This window comes from Kogia breviceps, chromosome 5 (genome assembly GCF_026419965.1).
Source record: "Kogia breviceps isolate mKogBre1 chromosome 5, mKogBre1 haplotype 1, whole genome shotgun sequence".
In the NCBI taxonomy this organism is placed as follows: Eukaryota; Metazoa; Chordata; class Mammalia; order Artiodactyla; family Physeteridae; genus Kogia; species Kogia breviceps.
Genome location: NC_081314.1, coordinates 91,029,225 through 91,035,224, shown reverse-complemented (window position 1 = coordinate 91,035,224; position 6,000 = coordinate 91,029,225). Strand labels below are relative to the sequence as shown.

The following is a 6,000-nucleotide window of genomic DNA, read 5'->3' as shown; positions in this document are numbered from 1 at the left end:
GGCCATGGCCGCTGAGCCTGTGCGTCCAGAGCCTGTGCTCCGCAACGGGAGAGGCCACAACAGTGAGAGGCTCGCGTACCGCAAAAAAAAAAAAAAAAAAAAAAGAAAAAAAAGAATATAGAAGAATCAATATGAGAGTTTCATGCATAGTTTCCTCATTGGTATCCCATATTATCAGTGAGAGTGGTACTTGGTGTCATCTTTGAAAAACATACAGCTCAGTACTCTGCTGGGGGCTCTGGGGAGAGGGAGTGTTTTCACTGCAGTGGAAGGCTGGCTGGCCCATTCCCTTGGGAAATTAAGAGTTCTGTACCCAGGATGGGCCCCAGGCCTGTACTCCTGAGTTGTGCTCTGGAGGAGGACAGTAAGAAGGTGGAAGTTGATATGAGCATTGAGTAGAGAGAAAAATAGGCCTTGGAGAATGTTAGGGGGAGAGTGTTGGAGATTAAGAGAAGGAAAGTGGGGAGGGAGGGAACTGGAGAAGAAAGGAGCGGAAAGAATACAAGTGCATAGTTCAAGGAAGGAGTTTATAGTCTTTTTCACCTTGTTGAAAATGGATCATCCCCTTTATCCACTTTCCCCCGGGAAGAGACCCAAGAATCCAGGCACGTGGAGCTGAACGTTCCAGATACATCAATAAAGAAACTGGCTCATGCCTGGATTTACAAAAGCATGAGAAAAAAAATAGTACAACATATTGATTAAAAGATGTTTGTGTTGCCCTTTTAAACATCTTTGGATTCAGATTCAATTAAAATCATATACTTGGTGTAAAGTATGCATTTTTACTGATGAGAAACTGAAGAAAACAAAGTTGAGGCCCAAAATGGTTAGGTGACTTTCTCAGAGCCGCATGGTAGCTTGCTGCCTCCCAGTGTGGCTCTCCTGCCATAAAGGAGGCAGCACCTTCCTTCTCCCCACTCCCCGCCTGCCTGTCCGCTTTCAGAACGGGTCCTTCCCAAGTTGACACAAACTCCAGCGAACGCCTGCCTTAACCCTTCTGGGTCTCGGTCTGCTCAGCCTCAATGTAAGGGTGTGGGCTGGATGACCCTTCACTATGTTTCATCACTTACAGATTAAGAAGGAGACCCATTTGCCACCAACTCAGTACGTGCTTGACTTCTCAATACCGTGGAAAAGTAGTTTTTAAAACGTGGCCCTGGACGCACAGCATCAGCACCACCTGAGAACTTACTAAAAATGCAGATTCTCGGCCCTACCTCAGACCCTACCGAAGCCGAAACTCTGGGCGTGGAGCTCAGCAACCTGTATTTTAATAAGCCTGCAGGGGGTTCTGATGCAGCTCAAGTTTGAGAACCGCTGCTCTGAATGCTTTTCTGCCCAACACTAAAGGGAGGGCTTAACACGCACACGCGCACAAGGACGTAACTAACTTTTCTCTGTGGCCGCTACCCCTCCCTCGCCTCCCCCCCTCATCCTTTTCCTCGCTCTTCCATCCTGGGATGATGAATGGAGGTCAGGGCAGGGCGCTGTCAACGGAGGAGGACGCGGCGAACCCTCCCTTCCCCGACCCGCGGGTGGGTCGGGGGGGCGGTAGCATTAGGGCTGTGGTTTCCTTATAATTTTCTCGACAGCCGCTGCCCCATTTGGGGGATGGGGGCTTAGGGGCGCGTTTAACAACAGAGTTTACTTTTAATGATTTATCCAATCATTTGTTTGCAGAATGAAGGAGACCATTAAGAAGTGGGGGTTGTCAGAAAAAGACTTGGGGAGAAGAGACTGGGCGAGAGGAGGGAAGGATAGCGTAGCAGAGCAAGGGTCTGAGGTGAAGCTAAAGAGAAATGGGGGTTCCGGGGAGCCCGTGGGTGTGGGAGAAAGGCGGAGGGCTTTGCTTTTGGTACCGGAAAGAAAGTGAAGTTGGGGGAGAGCACGGGACTAAGGCGCAACAGAAAGAAAAATGGGTATTAGGTGAAAAACTGAGTTTGGGGGGACTGGTTTTTTTTTTGTTTTTTTTTTTTCCAGCTTCCTTTCCAAGACTTTCTTTGCTCCACTTTGCTCCTCCCCCTCCTCCCCGCCTCCTCTTCCCCCCTCCCCCTCCTCCTCCTCGCGCGGTAATGGGAGGCTCCTAGGCAGAAGCTAAAGAAGGAATTGTTTGCGAGTTCAGTCATCCAAAAAAGCTTCTTCCATATGGAGGGACCGGGTGCGCAGGGCGCGGCGTCCCCTGCCTTGTCCTCCCGCTGCTGCCGCCGCGGGCCCCGCTTCCTGCCGCAGGGACCCTGAGCCCCGGCCCGCCGGTGTCAGCCGCGGCGAGCGCACACTCACACTCACACTTACACACACACGCGCACGCACACTCACACTCACGCCCGCCGCAGCCGCACGCGCCCGCACGCGCCCTCCCTCCCCGGCCCGCAGCTTCTCGGTCCGGGGCTCCTTTGTTGCTCCCGCGGTCGCCGCTCTCCCGTTTTGTGTGTCCCTGGGTGTCACTGTGCGGGTTGTGTCCGTGCGGCACCGGGCTGTGTGGCTCTCTCCGCGCCCACCGAGCCCCTGGGCCCCGGCTCACCCTTCCCAGGAGCCGGCTGCACCAGAGGTGAGTCACGTCGCTGAAGTTTGTTTTCTTTTCATAAAAAGTTGTGTTTATTTGTTGGTGTGGGGAGGGGAGGGGGCGGGAGGCGGCCGCAGGCCGGGCGATACCGAGGAAGCGCCGGTGGGTGGCTGGTGGGGACGCGCCGGCGGCGGGAGCGGGTCCCAGCGCTCGGCCCGCGGGCTCCGGCGGGAGGCTGCGGCCGAGGCGGGCGGCGGGGTGCCGGGCGGCGGGGTGCCGGGTTGCCGCCTCCGGGCCCGGGGGCGCCGCATCTCGTTCCGTGCGGGTGCGGTCTGGACGGTCGTTCCCGGAAGCTTCCCGGTGGAAGAAGGGCCCGGACAGCCTCCCAAACTTCCCCGGAGGTTGACACCGGTCTCCGGCTCCCAGCGCAGGGCTCTGGAGAGAAACCCACATGGGGTCGGCAAATACACAGCACCACCGCACACCCATTTGGCCTCTTAGGGGGTGAGGGTTTACCGTCTCTGCGTTTAAAAATAATAATAATAAGTAAATTTTAAAAATTAAAAAAAACACTAAACCCAAATAAGGGACCGAACGGACCGGGAGCAAAACAGTCCCAGAAAAGCATCCCCCGCTAGAGGGGTGGAAGGGCCGAGGCTGAAGTGAGGGTGTCCAGAGGCGTCTGTGGGTTTGGGGCAGCGTTGGGAGGAAGTGTGTGTGTGTTTGTGTGTGTTGGGGGGGTGTTCGCGGGCACAGCGTCCTCCTGGTGGTGTTTTCTTGGGGGTTTTTGTTGGTGTAACTGTGAGAGGTTGGGAAATGATCCTTCGGACAAGTGGGAAGGGGCTGTGGAGAAGGGTAAGGAACCCGGGAAGAATTTTCTGCTGGATTTTTGAAGGCTCTGCTTAACTTTCAGGGTGCCCAGTGTTAGTTTGCTCTTCTAGATGGTACGAGAATTTTGAGGGCTGGGGGTGCAGGCAGACCTGGTGGAGTTTACGGAGCCCTAGGGATTTGTTTGCTTATTTTTGTTTTGGGTATGGGATTGCAGTGGCAGTGTTACTTGAAAGGTTGTGTGTCTCCAGAGATGTGGCAGTAGAGCTAAGAATACCCAAACCACACACCAACGATCCTAAACAGGCACTTTCTGGGCGTGGTGGGGTGTTCTGCCTCTCCCGCGTCCCTTCTCAGCAAGTTCAGATGGGTTTGCATAAGTTTTTGACCCAGAGTTACCTCTTTGAACGGACTGAGTGAAAAAAGTATGTTTTGGTTTCAGGCCCTTGTGCCACCTCCAAGTGCCTTGTACCCAGCTCACGTTTGTCACCTAGATCTTTGTTACCCAGAACTTTGCAAACCCTGGCCATTGAATGAATGAAATTTTCAAAATTCTTGAATGCACAACCATTTCCGATTTATTCCACAATTGGGCCCTAAGCAGGCAGCCTAGCCCTGTGATGGTTTTTCATCCCTTTGGTCACACTCAATAAATCAATCTCCATTTTCTCAAGGGCAGCATGACAGTATTTAAACAGTCTCCTTGGACTAAGGTGGGGACTGATGCCCCCATACATCTGTCCAACCTGTTTTCTGTGAGTCGGAGGCAAGAGTTTGGCCATTTTGAGGTATGTAACAGGTTTCCCAGGAACGTTTCTGAGGTCTTATAATTGGTACTTTTTAATGGTTTCATAATTGAAATCTAGAAGGTTCCCATGGTAATCTTGAAGCACCTTGGGGTCAGTGGGACAGAGGCAGGGTGAAAACAGAAGTGGAGTTATGATTTTCCTGCAGGATGAGTTTTTGGAGCGAGTGTTTGGAAGATGAAAGAAGTAAGAGTTGCCGCTTTGCTGACGTTGCCTGCCCCCAACTATTGCTTAAAGTTTGGCCCTTCAGGAGGCTGGAGGCTGTCTATACCTATAAAATCTGAGGATTGAGATGTCAGACACTGTCTCATTCATTCTCTGTCAAGAGATCTCAGAAGAGGAACACTGCAAGAAACAGCTTCTCAGGAGAAATTGCTCAAGCCACAGCATTGGCTTTACTGAGGAGAGGAAGTTGATAGAGTCCAGGATAGTTGGTTCCTTGACCACAGTTGGGATGGGGGGTGGGGTGGGATAGAGGGAACCCTGCTTAGCTGTTGATTGGTTAGCCAACTTGAATAAGAGGGTGATTTTTGTTCCTTTACCTCCTCCAAATGGGTCCAGAGATTTTCCTTTCTTTGAAATGCTCTTTCAAACGTTTGGGCTCCTAGCTCTCTTCAGCAACTTATCTGTGGTTTCCATACCCTAAGAAGGAGTAGGAGATTTTACTCATGAGATAATTCAGTTGACTTCCCCAGGGATCCCCAGGGTATAAGCAAGGATGGTGAGAAGTGAACCAGCTGGTCACAATATTCCATGGGACCCTAGGGTTCTGAGTTCAGATTTCGACAAAGTCACCAGTATGGTTAATGAATAAGCGTTTTCCTTTCTCTGTCTTTTAAGCAAGTGGATAGAAGCTGAAGAGGACCCGAGTGCACCAGATAATTGCTTCCAGTACTTTCTGTCCTCTGAGTAAGAAAGTATTAATCTGGCACCAGAAGATATTGTACATTGGGAGTTTGCTTTCTTTCCTCCAAACTCCAAGCCTTCTTGCTATCTGTGAAAACAAGGAGGAGGGTGGATGGAAATTGGGGAGGGAGAGAAAAGAAAGTGATTTGTTACATTTTTTTAAAGTGTATTTACTTTAACATATGGAACTTATTGTCATCTCCATACTTCAATTCAGCAAAAGTTTATAGCACATCAGACCCCAGACTGGGAGCTTTTTTGTCCCAAGAAAATAAGCTTTCTTAGTCAAAGGATGGTTCTCCAAACGACCCTCCCCTCCCAATTTTTATTTTTTGCACAAGCATCTACTACTACTACTAATAAAAAATGTGTTTTAAAGTTACCCACATCGCCATACTATAACTGTTTTTGTTCATCCATGTGCATACATACTTTTCACATAGCTCCGATAAAAGTAAAGACTCTTGTAGTCAGTCCTGAAGCAGCTCTACACTTTTGACCAAAGACTCATAGGGAGCAGGTATATCCAACCACTTTGCTATTGCTGGGAACAGGCCAAATACTGAGAGTGCTCCCACATGGAGCCTTTACATGTAATATTTTCATCATTTATGAGGCTGAATCAAATATTTGGGGCTGGAGGGTGGGATGGAAGAGGGTGTTTGTTTTTAATCTAGAAATCCATGTATACAAAAAGCCTTCCTAAATAGAGCTCTTAACCTCCTTGGAGCCCTCAGGGTTGGAAATGGGTAGAGAAGGGGAGGTGGAATCGGGAAGTAAGACTTAAAGGATCCATCTCAAGTGGCACTGACCTGAGGATTAGGAAACTTGGGTTGGACCCCTGGCTCTGCCTGTGGACTCCATTCACACTGACTCAATCCACTGAGCTAATCGATCACTAAATCTCCATTACCACTGTGTTAGCTCCTTCCCCAAGCTTGCCCAGTCTCTCCT

At 50.3% G+C, this 6,000-nt stretch overlaps 1 protein-coding gene across 12 annotated transcripts in view; it reads left to right on the top strand.

Moving 5' to 3' along the window:
• Positions 1-1,478: 1,478 nt before the first annotated feature.
• BOC (BOC cell adhesion associated, oncogene regulated) overlaps positions 1,479-6,000 on the top strand; it is an 88,046-nt gene continuing 83,524 nt past the window's right edge. For 7 of the 12 annotated variants that reach the window (XR_010840781.1, XR_010840778.1, XR_010840780.1 and 4 more), the window contains exons 1-2: positions 1,482-1,538; positions 1,984-2,551. The gene's annotated coding sequence lies outside the window, so the exon portion shown is untranslated. Of the gene's footprint in view, positions 1,539-1,983; positions 2,552-6,000 lie in introns of all 12 variants that reach the window. The other 5 variants (XR_010840784.1, XR_010840783.1, XR_010840782.1 and 2 more) reach the window with 3 other exon arrangements.